Source organism: Canis lupus, chromosome 23 (assembly GCF_003254725.2).
Source record: "Canis lupus dingo isolate Sandy chromosome 23, ASM325472v2, whole genome shotgun sequence".
Lineage (NCBI taxonomy): Eukaryota > Metazoa > Chordata > Mammalia > Carnivora > Canidae > Canis > Canis lupus.
In genome coordinates this window covers 5,136,445-5,152,275 of record NC_064265.1, presented here as the reverse complement: position 1 = coordinate 5,152,275, position 15,831 = coordinate 5,136,445, and the positions used below count along the sequence as shown (strand labels likewise).

At 37.1% G+C, this 15,831-nt stretch overlaps 1 long non-coding RNA gene across 1 annotated transcript in view; it reads left to right on the top strand.

Moving 5' to 3' along the window:
* LOC112668793 (uncharacterized) overlaps nt 1–9,700 on the top strand; it is a 57,924-nt gene extending 48,224 nt beyond the window's left edge. Inside the window, exon 4 of the long non-coding RNA XR_007405312.1 lies at nt 9,591–9,700. This is a non-coding gene — a long non-coding RNA (uncharacterized LOC112668793). The remainder of the gene's footprint in view (nt 1–9,590) is intronic.
* The last annotated feature ends 6,131 nt before the right edge of the window (nt 9,701–15,831 follow it).

Below are 15,831 nucleotides of genomic sequence, written 5' to 3'. Positions count from 1 at the left end.
GACAAAACACAATCAGGCAAGTCACTTACAGCTTTGTGTGACCCAGAAAATCATGTAACTTACACATTGGGAGATAAGTAAAATCATAAAATGGCAGCTTCATTTTTTAATGATCTGCTTTTGGAGAATGAAGAAGTAAGGGTTGTGATTTTGAAGAGATTCTATATTCACTGTATCTAAGTCTTGCAGGCAAATGTGCATAACTGAGAGTGTGTAACCGAATGAATAAATAATCAAAAATAAATGCAGGCCCATAGGATCTGTTCATTAAGAATATATCATATACACCAACCAAACAAGGTGAATTGTGAAGAACTGAGACTTGAAGCCCAAAGACTTAGTTTCCAACTTTAGCTCTATCACTTCCTATTTGTGTGACTCTGGGAAAATCACTTGGCTCTCTTTTTTTTTAAACTTATCTATTTATAATTTGAGAGAGAAAGAAGAAGAAGAAGAAGAAGAAGAAGAAGAAGAAGAAGAAGAAGAAGAAGAAGAAGAAGGAAAGAAGAAAAGAAGATCCCTGGGTGGCGCAGCGATTTGGTGCCTGCCTTTGGCCCAGGGCGTGATCCTGGAGACCCTGGATCGAATCCCACGTCGGGCTCCCGGTGCATGGAGCCTGCTTCTCCCTCTGCCTGTGTCTCTGCCTCTCTCTCTCTCTCTCTCTCTCTCTCTCTCTCCCTGTGACTAACATAAATAAATAAAAATTTAAAAAAAAAAAAGAAAAGAAGAAAAGAAGAAAGAAGAAGAAAAAGAAGAAGAAGAAGAAGAAGAAGAACGTGAGGAGGAGGACGAGGAGGGAGAGGGAGAGGGAGAGGGAGAGGGAGAGGGAAATAGAATCACCAGCAGACTCCATGGTGAGCAGGGAGCCTGACACAGGGATTCATCCCAGGACCCTGAGATCATGACCTGAGCTGAAACCAAGAGTCAAATGTTTAACCAAATGAGCCACCCAGGCACCCTTCACTTGGCTCATTTTGGCAAAATGAGCATAATTGTATTGAAATTAGTATATATTTATAGAAACTTATAGCTAGAAAGGTCCAAGAGATCATTAAATCACTCATTGCCAATTCCCCCTGTAAAACTATGAGGATGATGAGGCCAGCCACAGTAAAAGAACTGTCTACAATACACCCACAACTTTTGACCTTAACCTTCGTATTATTTCCAATATGGAGCTTGACTTCTAGGAGTTTGACTTTCCTGGTATTTTATCCTTATAATAACCCGATGATATAATTTTGATCCTTGCATTGTGGATAAAGAAATAAAGGATTATAAAGTTTAGGAAAATTGCCCCCAATCATAGCTAGTGGAATCAGTTGTAATTTGAACCTAGGTCTTTATTTTATTTACTCCTTCCCCCTTAAGCTCCAAGGCATCATTACCCATCATACATTCTTCTCTTCTTCACATCTACTTTTTTTTAAAAAAGATTTTATTTACCCATTAGAGACATAGAGAAAGAGGCAGAGACACAGGCAGAGGGAGAAGCAGGCCCCCCACAGGGAGGGAGCCCCACATGGGACTCGATCCCCAGACCCAGGATCACACACTAAGCGGAAGGCAGACGCTCAACTGCTGAGCCACTCAGGCATCCCTTCACCTCTGCCTTTTTGCCTGATTCTCTCCTCATACATATAAAAGTATTTGAGAACTTTGGGACAGCTCCTGGCCCCAGCACTCCCTTCAGGAAGGCCTCAGGCTTGGTACATGTGGAATATGCTCTAAGCAAAGTCTCAAGGTTGAGCTAGTCAACTTCCTGATCTCATAAACACACAGAAAAACCTCTAAAAAACAAGTAAGAATTTGGTTCAAGTATGCGTTCTGAAATAATATGGATAATTTAGGAGGACAGAGGGTAATGACTAAAATTAACATATGGCTAGGACTTTTCAACTCTTCCATCTGTGTCAAACTGCCATGAATCCCCACATCATTTGTATAATTTGAGCAATGATAAGAGAACTGATAATGATGAGTTTGAAATGACAAAAGGCTAGTAGTGCCTGAAGCAGCCTCACCTAGCATCCCACTCATCTACCTTGAAGGCATATGAGCAGGACAAAATTCAAAGAGTAAAAACTAAAATCAGAAGATAGCCTATCACCATAGTACATAGAATTGTTGAGTCACTATATTGTATGCTTGAAACGAATATAACGCTCTATGTTAACTATACTGGAATTAAAATTTACAACTTAATAATAAAGACAGTAGGGGATCCCTGGATGGTTCAGTGGTTTAGTGCCTGCCTTTGGTCCAGGGTGTGATCCTGGAGCCCCGGGATCAAGTCCCACATCAGGCTCCCTGCATGGATCCTGCTTCTCCCTCTGCCTGTGTCTCTACCCCTCTCTCTCAGTCTGTGTCTCTCATGAATAAATAAATAAAATATTAAAAAAATAATAAAGACAATAAATTTTAAAAAGAGAAGATTACCTATCACCAGACATTAGGAGAAAGTTTCAGTAATAGCAACAGTAAAACAGGATTTAAAGGAAAAGAAATGGTAATCTAAACATAAATTTGGCTCTAGAAATAAAACAGCCTTAACCAGCTGAAAAAAGGTAAGATTTTTAAAATCAAGTTTACCTGAATGGAAATTTATATACAGTAGCTTTATTGGAAAGAGTTTTTAGGAGCAATGTCTACAAGGAAATGAACTAATTTCGACTAGGGAAAATGCTTAATTGTGATTTAGTTATCAGCTCTGAAGCTTGGACAGTTCCACAGAGATCTCCTGGACTGGGAACAGGGCCTTTGCCTCCCTACACTGATCAGCCCCTAGGAAGTATATTTAACCATTGATGGCTCAGCTCCCTTTTATGATAGATAATCCACAGTGAGGACTTTGCATCATCTGCAGTCAATACTCCCAATATCTGGGACAGCTTGTATCTGTCCCAAAGAGGATATCAGGTATGTGCACCACAACATTCACTTAAACACTTTCTTTTCAAATTTCTCACTAAGAGCTCCCAATCAGGCTGTACCAAATGGAAAAACTGGGAATCGATATTATGTTAGAAACTGACAAGATGCTTCTCCCCCTTTGTCCCATTTATCTACAAGTACTCAGAGATGACAACTCCTTGAAAATACAAATAATAGGACATTTCAGGGAAGTGGAAGCAATGTGTTAAGTATTTGGATGTATAATTACTAGAAAAAAATATTTTACCAATACATGAAGTCATGATGACTGCTGATTTTTTTTTAATGTACCCACTCGTTTAGAGTTTAACATCAACAGACGAGACAATACTTTAAGTGCTCTGGGCCTTATTAGAAAAATCCTGCTAAATACCTGTAATTGGACTGGAAACCATTTACAATAATGTTCCTGAGCCACAAATCAGATAATTGAATAACCATTGCCCAATTCAAAAGTAGAGGAGCCATAGCCAATACATCTACTTGCAGCTTGGAAAACTCCACATCTAGAGAGAAAGATGCACTCTTATTTTAAATAAATACATATATATATATATATGTATATATATATTCCATTTATATATAAATGTTATATATGTAAATATCTATATTTAATGAATATGTTATGGGTGTATATAATATTCTACTATAGGTATTATATTTACTATGGGTACATAAAGTATGAGTATATAGAAGAGACTGGGAGCTGGAATTGGGAATTCTGTTCTGGACACTAGAATAATATATCTTAATAGTATTTCCTGTCATATGAGATTAAAATGTATAAAGACAATGGAAATCCACTTTGAAGGAATAAGTAGGTAGATAGATAAAATAACAAAGACATTGGGAATCACAAAAAAGTATTTTTAAAAAGAATGAAATAAAAAATACAGGCTAAAAAAACTCCACAGAAATATGACATAAACAATAGGATGAGAAAATAATGTGGATAAATGAGATAAGAAAGCTTGCCATAAGACTATGCTTACAGTTAAATAATTAAAATTCATACTGTTGCATTGGAATTTCTAACAAAGCAAACATACATAGAAATATTAAGCCATACATGGCTAACTCAAATATGAGGACTTCTTCAAAATACAGAACTGATGGTATAGTTCAATCTGAGTCCAAAGGACTGAGACCCAGGAGAGCCAGGGGCATAAGTCTCATTCTAAGAGCAGAAGACAGATGTACCACGTTACCCAGTCAGCCAGAAGGAATACATTCTCCCTCCACCTTTTGTTCTTCTATACAGGCCTTCATCAGGTTGGTTGATGCCTATCCACCCTGGGATAGGCAATCTTCTTTATTGAATCCACCGATTCAAATGCTAACCTCATCTGGAAACACCCTCACAGATAAACCCAGAAATAATGTTTAATCAAATATCAGGTACCCATGATCCACTCAACTTGATGCATAAAATCAACCATTACACTATTTTATATAAACAATTTTAGTAGGACTCAAATTTCATTGCTAAAAATGAATATACATTCATTAGTTCATTCATTTAGCATGGCTTTATAAAATGCATACACCTATCAGGCACTGTACTATGTTTAAGATTAAAAATTAACAAAACAGACGGAATCTCTTTCTTCAAGTAATTATGGTGTTGCCAGATAGACTAAGCAAGAAATAATAGTTAAAAAATGATTTCTATCATGACAGGAGAAGAAATTATCAATTACCTGTTAGGACAAAAGCTCAGTGCCATACAACAAAAAAAATAAGCGTGGCACTTCTTCAGTTCTGGGCAATGCTAAACCAATCTTAGCCAGGTGGAGGGGATGGCTAAGCGTTTTGTCTCTCTTCCTCCAACAGACTTTTTACACAGTGGAAGCAGGATCCCCAAGGAGGTTGTGTGTGGCAGGAAAGTGCCAGGTTCAGAAGTAGCCCCTGTCGTTTTTGCTACAGTTGATTGGGCAAATCTAGTCACAGGTACCACTCAGGCTAAAAAGGTAGAGAAATAAGCTCTATTCCTTGATTGGAGGAGTTACAAAGTAATATTGCAAAGGGTCTGAATAAAGAAAAGGTGAAGAATTGCCTCCATTGTTTAAAAAACAATTGAGGTGAAAATCATATAACATGAAATGAAGCATTTAAGTGAAGGGTTCGGTAGCATTTAGTATTTAGTACATTCATAATATTGTTCAATCTCTACCTCTATCTACTTCTAAAACATTTCCATCAACCCCCTAAAAAAGGAAAACTTTAAAACATTTACATCTCATTACCCCCTTCCTGCCCCTAGCAACTATGAATCTGCCTTCTGTCTCTATGGACTTATTTATTATGGACATTTCACATAAATGGAATCATACAGTATGTGATCTTCTGTGTCTGGCTTCTTGTGTTTAGCACAATGGTATCAAGTTTCATCCATGTTGTAGCATGTGTCAGTACTTCATTCCTTTTTATGGCTGAATAATATTTCGTTATGTATATATGTTACATTTTATTTAATGACTCATCACTGATGAATATTTGGGTTCTTTGACCTTTGGGTTATTGTGCCTGTACATGTATTTGTTTGAATACTGGATCTGTTTTCAATTCTTTTTGGAATATATACCCAGAAATGGAATTTCTGAATCAGATGGCAATTCTGTTTAATTTTTGAGGGACCTCCAACCATGTTACTTCCACTTTTGTAATCAAGAAATCACAGAGAGAACTGAGGAACTCTTAGAAGGGGCAGTTTACCTGTTTTACAGAGTTGGGGAACTGAATTATGAAGGATAACTGAGATCTGTACAGACAAAGTTATGGCAGGTAGAATGGCAATGAGGAAAGAATGTTCCAGGAAGTATGAATCATTTCAAAAGTCTGAAAGTAAAACAACAGGATGAAATATCTGAATATGAGATGGACCCTGCTTTGAGTCATTAGAGCTGTGTGCTGATAAAGATGGCCTTTCCCTGAAGAGATCATTGTTTCTCTGCAGAGAACACAACTATATAGTATAGTACTCACCAGTGGCCTAGAGACTCCTGATAAGTATCCTCAGTAAGCTAGTCTTCACTCTTACGGTAAAGGAATGGCTTTTTGATGTTTGGTGTTGCTGTCTCCTGTTCCTCCTAATTTATCATAGGTAAATACTTGAGGAAAATACAATCAAAATGCCCAGTAGTGTACCATTGCTATATAAGATTCTGAATGTTAATACTCACTTCCTGTATATGTCTTGCTGTGGATACATAACAAGTTTGCCCACTCCTTGAGTACCTCTGGTTTAAACTGCAACTTTGATTGAATGCCATCATCTGAATGTCTAACTGGCCCACTCCAATAACACCGGCCCACCCCCTCGACATTGTTAGTCAGCACTACTAATCTAAACCACTCAGGGCATCAACCATCACCCAGATTATTAGCCTTATAAAGCTTTATGCCTTCAAGGACCTGACTGCTTCTTCCCTCCCTTTCCATTCTACCTGACCTTCCCTGGTGTGCTTTCTGAAACTGAGTGTAAAAGAACAGTAAGATCCCCTAAAGTACATGACACACACATGCCACCTATTCCATCTCCTCCTTATTAAATTTCAAAGTGTTCAGGATAGCAATGAGCCATTATGAGTCTAAGTCAATCACGGCATTCACCTTCACCTTTGCTAGATAGCTGATTTGTGACATTCAAAAGGTGCGTCAATTTGATAAAGCTCTAACCATCGATTCAGTAAGGGCAACCTTTGAACAGACTTTTGGGGAATTTACTTCACTGATGAAAAGCAAGAACTGCTTGGGGGAGGTCAGTTTCTTGCCACCCCAGGCCCACCTCCAGCTTCCTGGATTTGAATGCTGTTTTAATATTGAGACAATGCAGTGAAAAGCCTAAGGACCAAAAACCCAACCTGTTAAAGATGGCAGAGGAGAAAGCCAGAAAATATTCTGGGTCATGACAACACTTTCAGATTCCTGAAACTGTCAGTGGCTGTCTCTCTTTAGACTTTGTTATGTGGAGAAAATTTGAATTGATATAACTGGTATCTACTCCAAACTTTCTCTACACCACCTCACTCTCACAAAAATTTGGAGGCATTCTTTGGATGCAGCTTTCCCTGCAGTTCTCTGAAATAGAAGTATTTCCCCCTCCATATTACATGCATCTTGGGGTTTAAATGCACAATAGATATTCCTAATAGTACTTTTGTTTTTAACTCAGAGGTTGGCAAGTGCTTTCTGTAATCATACAAAAAGTAAATATTTTCCATTTAAAAAGGGATAAGGTCTGTCACAGCATAGCTCTGCCATGGTGGCTCCCAAGCAGCCATAGACAACGCATAACTGAATGGGTTTGGCTGTGTTCCAATAAAACTGTTAAAAAAAGAAGTGGTGAGTAGCTTTGGCCCACAGTCTGCAATTTTCCAAGATCATTCTTTTTTTTTATTTTTAAAATTTTTTATTTGAATATAGTTTACCCACAATGTTATATTAGTTTCAGGTGTACAACTTAGCAATTAGATGAGTTTATACATTATGCTATGTTCACCTTAATGGTAGCAACTGTCAACTTACATCACTATTACAATATCACTGACTGTATTCCTTATGTTGTGCCTTTTATTCCTGTGATTTACTCATCCCATAATTGGAAGCCTGAATCTCCCTCTGTCCCTCACTCATTTTGCCCAACTCCCCACACCCCTCTTTTCTGGCAATATCCCTCTACTCTAGATCATTGTTCTACCTTCTTCCATCAAAACTTCATATCCTTTGAAACACATGTCATTCTGACAACTGATTTACTATCATTCACCACTCTCTCATCACTTTCCTTCAATTCTTTGATAGAATTACAAACTGGCCCAGGAAATTCCTCACCACCAACTCCTCCTTCCACTGTTTTCTCACTGCAGAAGCCCTAGCCTTTCAGTTCCTTGATCTCTTAAGCAATGTTTTTCTTTGGAAATTCCTAGTCACTCACACTAATATCCCAAACCTAGATATTGTTATCAACCACAGCATCACCTCTTTCAAAGCTTTGGAATCTAGAATTCTAATTTCAGATCATTCTTTCTGGTTTTGCCAACTTAGTTACTTGGGATCCCTATTCTAACAATTCTTTATCCTCATTAAACTATTCACACCCTGGCTTGCCCTCACATCTCTCTTTGCCTAGTGCAGAGTTTATGGTTAAAAACTATAGGTAGTCCGGGTGGCTCAGCGGTTGAGGGCCCACCTTCGGCCCAGGGCGTGATCCTGGAGTCCCAGATCCCGAGTCCACATCGGGATCCCTGCATGGAGCCTGCTTTTCCCTCTGCCTGTGTCTCTGCCTCTCTCTCTCTCTCTCTCTCTCTCTCTCTCTGTGTGTGTGTGTGTCTCTCATGAATAAATAAATCTTAAAAAAAATTATAACCAGTACCTTGAACATACACATAATTCCACCTCTTGTCTCTATTCTGACATAATTATCAGGCAGTAACTAATTAGGAATAAAACTTAAATGCCTGCTATGATGTTTAATTTTACATATCAGTTTGACTTGGCTAAGTGATACCCAGATTTCTGCTAAAACTTTATTTCTGAGTGTGTCTGTGAGGGTGTCCCCAGAACAGATTAGCATTTGAGTTAGTAGATTAAGTAAAGATCTTTCTCACTGATAGTGGTTAGTGGTCATCCAAATCTCTTAATGGCCTAAATGGAACAAAATGGCAGAGGAAGAATAAGATCACCCCTTCTGCTGGAGTTGAGACATTCATCTTTTGGCACCTCCAACATTGGCATTCCTGGTTCTCAGATGAAGATTTATACCATCAGTCTTGTAGATTTACAGGTGTTCATAGTTGGGTTGAAATTATACCACCAGTTTTCCTGGTTCTCTAGCTTGCAGATGGCAGATCATGGGACTTCTTGGCCTCCATAATCATGTGAGCCAATTCCTATAATGAATCTCCATATATTATATATATATATATTGTACTGTTTGTCTGGAGATCCCTAACAAATACACTTGCCTAGAATAAACAGTCAAGCAGCTGAAGGTTGCTAGGGGAAAATCCCCAAATGATGCTGACTGATCATTCTATTTTATGTTTATAGCCCTCAAACTAGCACTATCCAAAAATCCTACTATGTTTCTCTAGTAAATTCACTTTACGTTCCTCTAAGATAACTACTTTATATCTTTTCCTTGCCTCAATGCACTTTTAACCATCAATCTGGCATTAGTGTTCATTCAAAAGCCACATTATTTATTTACTTAAAAAGTTAAATTCATACTATAGAAGTGTTATCTTCTAACACCCCTAAATTTATTAATCTTCTTCATCTTTACCCTCATAACATGTCTTCTTTTTATGTAAAGTGGCCTGTTTATCATGGTGGCTGAGGGTGTGGCCTCTATAGTAGGACAACTTGGCTTTAAGCCCTAGCTCCTCTACTGGAGAGCTCTGTGAGTACAGAGGAGTGGCTTACATATTCTGCACCTTTATTTTTCCCTCATTATATCCAAAACAGTGATAGAAACTATCTCTCAAAGTACTCCTGCAGATTAAGTAAGTTAACATTGTTCAAGTACCTAGAACAATCCCTGTCAAATGGTAAGTGCTTAGACTTGGAATATGTTAGACATATTTCCAATTCATTATTAAAATAAAGGAAGAGTCTACTTTCATTTAAAGCTAACTTCTTCTTTTGTGTTCCAGGCCTATTTCCAGCTATTCCATTCAGGGAGATCACAGTGAAACCTGAAATGTAAATAGGCTATGGCAACAACTATATACAATATGTTTTATGTATGCATACACACAGGTTGTGATGTAATTGAAATAAATAGATATAATGTCTGTTATGATGTGAAATTCCTATATCAATGTTTTCTTTCCTTTAGAGTTTGTGCTTTTATGTTTATGTGTGTGTGTTTATGTTATGTTAGAATTGGTTTAAAAAAGTATGTGTGCCCTAAGACCTCGTATACTCCTAGTATCTGATATTAAATGTATTTTAAGAGAAGAAATATTGAAACAACCATGAATCCAGATTTTGCTGGACCTAAAATTTATACATTTTAAAAATATGTATATATAACTTTTAAGTATAAAATGAATTACAGTGCCAAAGCAAGATGGCTGACTCTGCTTCTTACACTTCATTGCATCTCTTTTAATACCCTCAAGAATTTTAAGATGAGGATGTTATTATCTCCTACATATTGGCAAATAAAAATCAAGTAACTTTGTGGTTACATAAATAGTGAGTGACCTAGCCGTGATGTCTTCAGTCTCTCGGTGCTAAGACCAGTGTCCCTTGCCTCCATATTCCAGCTTCCTCTATCCTTACAGGCAGAAAGGAGGTTGGGGTCCCAAAGTTTACATCTTTTATTCAATTTCCTCTTTCTCAGCATTTACCCACATTATGGGTATAACTTTTCCCCACAGTTTTTCTGCTGCCACTATTAGACGTTACATGGGGAAGTCTTTAATTCTCACTGAGTTCTGAATCTCTGGGGAACATATTGACCATTGAAACATTCAACCCCAGTAAGGGTATGATGATTACTGGGCAATCACACAATCCTCAAAGTCACAACAGCAGATGCCCTCAGATCTCGCACATCTTCCTCTGTCTTATTATCCTACTCATAATATGGAAGAGTAATCAGTAGTTGTAAGAATGTAGTCTCAGAAGCAAGCAGTGGACATGGTAACATATGCCAGCAAATGTAAACACTTCCCTGGTAAGACAGGGAAGATTCCTGCTGCAGGACAGGAAGCAAAGAGCAATGAAATTTAGTACCTTGAATAGTAGTGGTGGTAAGATATCAGGGAGGCTGGAAATAACTGAAAATAAGAGAATGTTCCTAAAAGATAAATCCAGGATAGTAAAAGACCAAGAATCAGTTCTCTAGTGAATGGATGCCAAAGAAGCAATCACAATAATATTGTCATATCTGAGGAGGAAGAAGCCATAAATTCCTTAAGGAACCATAAGGACAATTGGATGTCCTTCATGGAGCTCTGTGGCTGAGTGTATCCAAAGAGTGAGGACACTGCTAACCTGGGAAACTTTCCTCCTAATCTGAGAAACACTGTCTCCTCTAACTTTTGTAGAATTGCAATGACATCATCAGACATTCATTCATCATAATCCATGGCACGATGGTAAATATATGGCTGAATAAAAGAGCATTTATTCTCAAGCTTCTAACTATCTATCTGAGAAGAAAAATTTGAAAGAGTAGAATGTTGTTCCAGAACCCTGAAGCCATTAATGATTTACACTGCTCTTTGTTATTCTTTTATGTAAATGTAAATCCCTTAAGAGAAGAATAATGTCTATTCCTTAATGTGCACCCAAATACAATTTTATGGAAGTAGCTCTTATGGGATTCAGAGTGATTCAAATCCTCTCTAATCTATTCACTGGCTATGGGCTATAAGTCACTTAACTTCTCTGCTCCTTTGTTTCTCAATTATAAATTTCAAATTAGAGGTGTGTGTTTAAGGAGGTATCCCACAATGACAAACCTCCTGTACAGCTTACTGCACAGAAATATTATGCTTTTCCTCCCACCTTGCATTAGGCCCCATCCCATCATTTACTACATTGCAAGCATCTCCTTCCATTTTCTTCAAGATTTCCACATATATTTGCCTTTCTCAAAACTTTCTCATCATTTTTATGATTCTTATAATGAGAAATTTCATTGTAACTCATTAATCTACACATTTCTGATTTTAAAAGTGCTCCAAATATTCAAATGCCTCATTAACCCCCATGACGCTCCTCAGAGGGCATACATTTTAAAAGCATGCAGTGACTGCATTTGAACAAGGAAATAGTTACTGTGTGCCTACTTTGTGCCAGATGGTGACTAGAAACTGGGGAGATGAATAGTCATAAAATATAAGGCCTGCTTTCAAAAAATTCACAATCAGGGAAGGAGAAGCTATGCATTATCAGTTAAAAAGGGACCAAAAAGGATAGGCTGAAGGAGTAAGGAGGAAGTCAATATCACACTAAGCCATTGCAAAGCCTGAGAGAAAAGGAAGATATCAGTACTACAGAACCTGTCTATTTAAAATTTTGATTATTTTTATCATTGATTCTTTTGCATTGATTTTTTAAAATATTGCATGAAAATATTATTTACCTTGATTACTGTTTTTTGTTCTTAAGTTTTGCACATCTGATTGAGAATGTTATGGACTGAATTGTGTCTGCCCTCCAAATTTATATGTTGAATGTGACTACATTTGGAGGTAAGACCTTTACAGAGGAAATTAAGGTTCAGTGAACTTAATAGCGAAGTTTCTCAACCAATAAGACTAGTATCATTATAAGAAGATAAGACACCAGAGAAAAGGCCATGTGAGGACAGAATGAATAGGTGGCTATCTACAAGCCAAAGAGAGAGGCTTCTGGAGAAACCACCCTGCCAACACCTTGATTTTGGAATTCCAGCCTACAGAACTATGAGGAATAAATTTTTGTTATTTAAGCCACCTTGTCTGTGGTATTTTGTTATGGTGGCCCTAGCAGGCTAATGTAGAAGGTAAGAGATTTCATAAAAGAAGATTCATACGAGTTTAGTCTTAAAAAACAAAACAGTCTAGATAGTGAGAAAGATAGTTCTGGAAATTTTAAGCATGGGATAGAAATTGGAAAGGAGATCTTTGGGCAGAAGCAATGTCTTTGAGGTTAATACTGACTGCCAAACTTACAAACATGTGCAGTCAGATACACATCAGGCTGAACTAGCCTTTGACACAGACTTCTACTAGTGCCTATTTTTGTAAGGCCCATGAGCTATGAAATTTTACATTTTTAAATTGTTGAAAAAAAATCTAACAGAGACTATTTCATGATGTTGAAAGTTATATGAAATTCAAATTTCAGTGTCCATAAATAATGTTTTATTAGAACACAGTCATGCTTATTTGTTCAAGTATTATCTATAGCGCTTTTGTGCTGCTACAACAACAGAATTGAATATTTTAGACAGAGACCATATGGCCCACAACAAACAATTGCTGTCTGACCTTTTACGGAAAAGGAGTGCTAGTCCCTATATTAGACCATTTCCTTTCCAAACTCGTCTCTAACATAAGTATATTTGTTTAAGACAAAGGAAGGAAGGAATCAAGGAAGGAAGGAAGGAAGGAAGAGAAGAGAGAGGGAAGGAGGGAGGGAAGGAGGCTAAAATGGAGAGAAGAAAGAAGGAAGAGAATAAGAAAATATGTATCTCTTCTGTTTCCCCAATGCTTCACAAGAATAAGGGCAAGACCTCTTAATTTAGCATAAATAAAGGTGAGTCTGGGGCCAGGCTGTTCTGAAAACTCATCATTTACAGCATCAACAGCACCACCGTAAAAGCTACTGTGGTCAGCCATCAACTCTGATACAGCTCTTTTCTAAACCAAACAGGAGACACATGCTCACTTTGTTACAATGCAGAGCTCATTATCCTGAGCACACTTAGTAAACTGTCTTGGACAAAGTGCCTCATTTTCCCGTTGTAATGGAGGATTTGGCATAACAGTGTTCATTAAATCTCCATGCCCTAGTTGACACCCCATAGCTGAAATCACCCATAAACAAATTTATAGAAGAATCATTAAGAGTAAATGAGCGAATGAGTTATCACTTTGGAGGGATGTTTTATATAAATGAAAGCACTGCTAAGTCCAAATTTAAAGCAATAATCTCTATATCTAAGTACATCCATTTTGTCAAGAGAATAAACATGACTCAAACATTGATGATGTGATTCTCTTAGAGTAATCATTTGCAAATTCCAGGATCCCCAGTCAGGTAGTGAAACCATTATCTTGCAGACCTTCAAGGTAATGGCTTCTGCTCTCCACCCCCATCTGGATTAATCAGCAGTATTTTTCCAGCCTTGACTAAAACTAGAAAAAAAACCCCATTCTGTGTCATTTTTATTCCCTGTGAAGCATACACCCATATGCATTTTCTGACATGTGATCTTAAAGGGATCTCTAGTCTCTCTAAGGTAAAAGATCTAAAAAGAGTAAAGATGATGAAATCAGAAACACCTGGACATAACTCTCAGCTTTGCTATGCATTAGCTTTGAGCAAGTTTCTGGCAAGTTACCTACTATCTCTAGGCTTGCTTCTCATAAAATGAGGTTCAAAATAGCAACCTCCTCAATTTGCTGTGAGGATTAAGTGAAATAATGTAAGTAATCCTCTTTGCCTGGCACCCACTTTGGCACATACATGTTTAGTTTGATTTTGCACAAGTTTGGAAATTTTCAGCCCTAAAGTAAAAAATAATGATCTCTGGGTCTGATTGTATGTTCCAGAAATACAGCACAACTTCTTTTTTAGAAAATGTTCTTTCTGTGACTGTCTTCGCAATTTAACTATCTTTTATATTATAGAATCTACAAGGCACAAAATAATTCCTATTATTTTAAGCACATGCACAGATATTTTATGTTAAAAAAGAGAAGAAAAGAAATGAGGAATATTTATAATTTTTTGATTTGGGCTCACTTCTCTGGGTGATAGAATGTTTGCAGGCTCTTTGCTAGGTATAAAGAAGAGATGATATTTTGGAAAAACTAGGCACATTCCTTCCTTTTCAAAAGTTGTAAACACCTCAAACAGGAATACATTTTTAGTCTGAGGAAGGGGAAAAGGAACAATATGTGGCCTGGGCATTCTGCCACTTGGGGGAAGAATTGGTTTGGGGTTGTTTGTTTGTTTGCTTGTTTTCTAGCAATCTACACAAACCTATTTCTTCATGATACCAGGGAAATACCACTGGCTGTCAATTCTATACTCATTTCCCTGCAGCCTCCTCAATTCTTTACCTGCAGAGGTAGGAGAGTAGGACTAGTCTCAGTATGGGAGCACACCTTTCCAAACACAAGTGAGCCAGCATACCATAAAGGCCACATCCCTTCATAGTTGGAAGGAACCTGAGATATCACCAAGTTCAGCACTAGATCCTATGACAAAAGTAATTTCCCTTTCCCAAGACCAATTTACAAAGGTACAAATCCCCTAGATTTGGCACACAAATTTAAGCAACATTCAGAACCCCCAATGTCATCCATGAAGCCCAAGCATGGCTCATGGACCTCAGACGAATTCCTTCCATGGATAATGTTTAAAAGAATGAGAAAAGAAATAGAAATTTCTTTGATCAACAAATTTCTCAAAACATTTTATAAAGAAAAAAATCTGGCGAAAAATGTTCTTTGTTCTCAGCAACTGCTTTTGCTTGGTTAATATTTTTAGAGATCCTGGCAGATAAGTAATTTACTTCTGGTAAAATCCATCATTTCCACATATAGTGCATTTGTTAGTGTGTCCAGTTCTTTGTGGTATCTTTTTTTTTTTTTTTGGTGTACTATATTTATTCTATCTAAAAGATATTTAAAACAGAATACATTTTGGACACTAGGTAATTGAAAAATTGCCTCATGCTGAAAGGATAAACTAAAAAAGAAAAGTGTGGCAAGGACGGTCATATAATAAATCCATTCACAGTGCACATCAATAAACTCATTTTTAATAGATATACAAAGAGTAATTGTTGTAAGTGCATTTGTTTTAGATAAATTTTTAAAGATAGATTTTTTTCAAAAAATTAAATGTTTCTCTGATATGAAGTTTTCTGTGGCTATTAGAATTGCATAATTATGAAGCAATATGAAAAAAAGAAATGTGCCAAATTGCGGGTACAGAATGATTAACAAGATAAAGTGAAACATCATGTCATCAAAGAAGAAAGAACAGAAAAAATGCCCTAAACTTTATTATGTGTTATAGAATACATAGCAGGAAGCTATTTTTGTACTATTTTCCACTTGCCTGTTTTCCTATGACATGATTTTGCCACTTCCATAATGAAATAAAGATGTTTTAAAGAATAACCATGTTGGCTAGGGATACTAAATTTTTCTATAGATG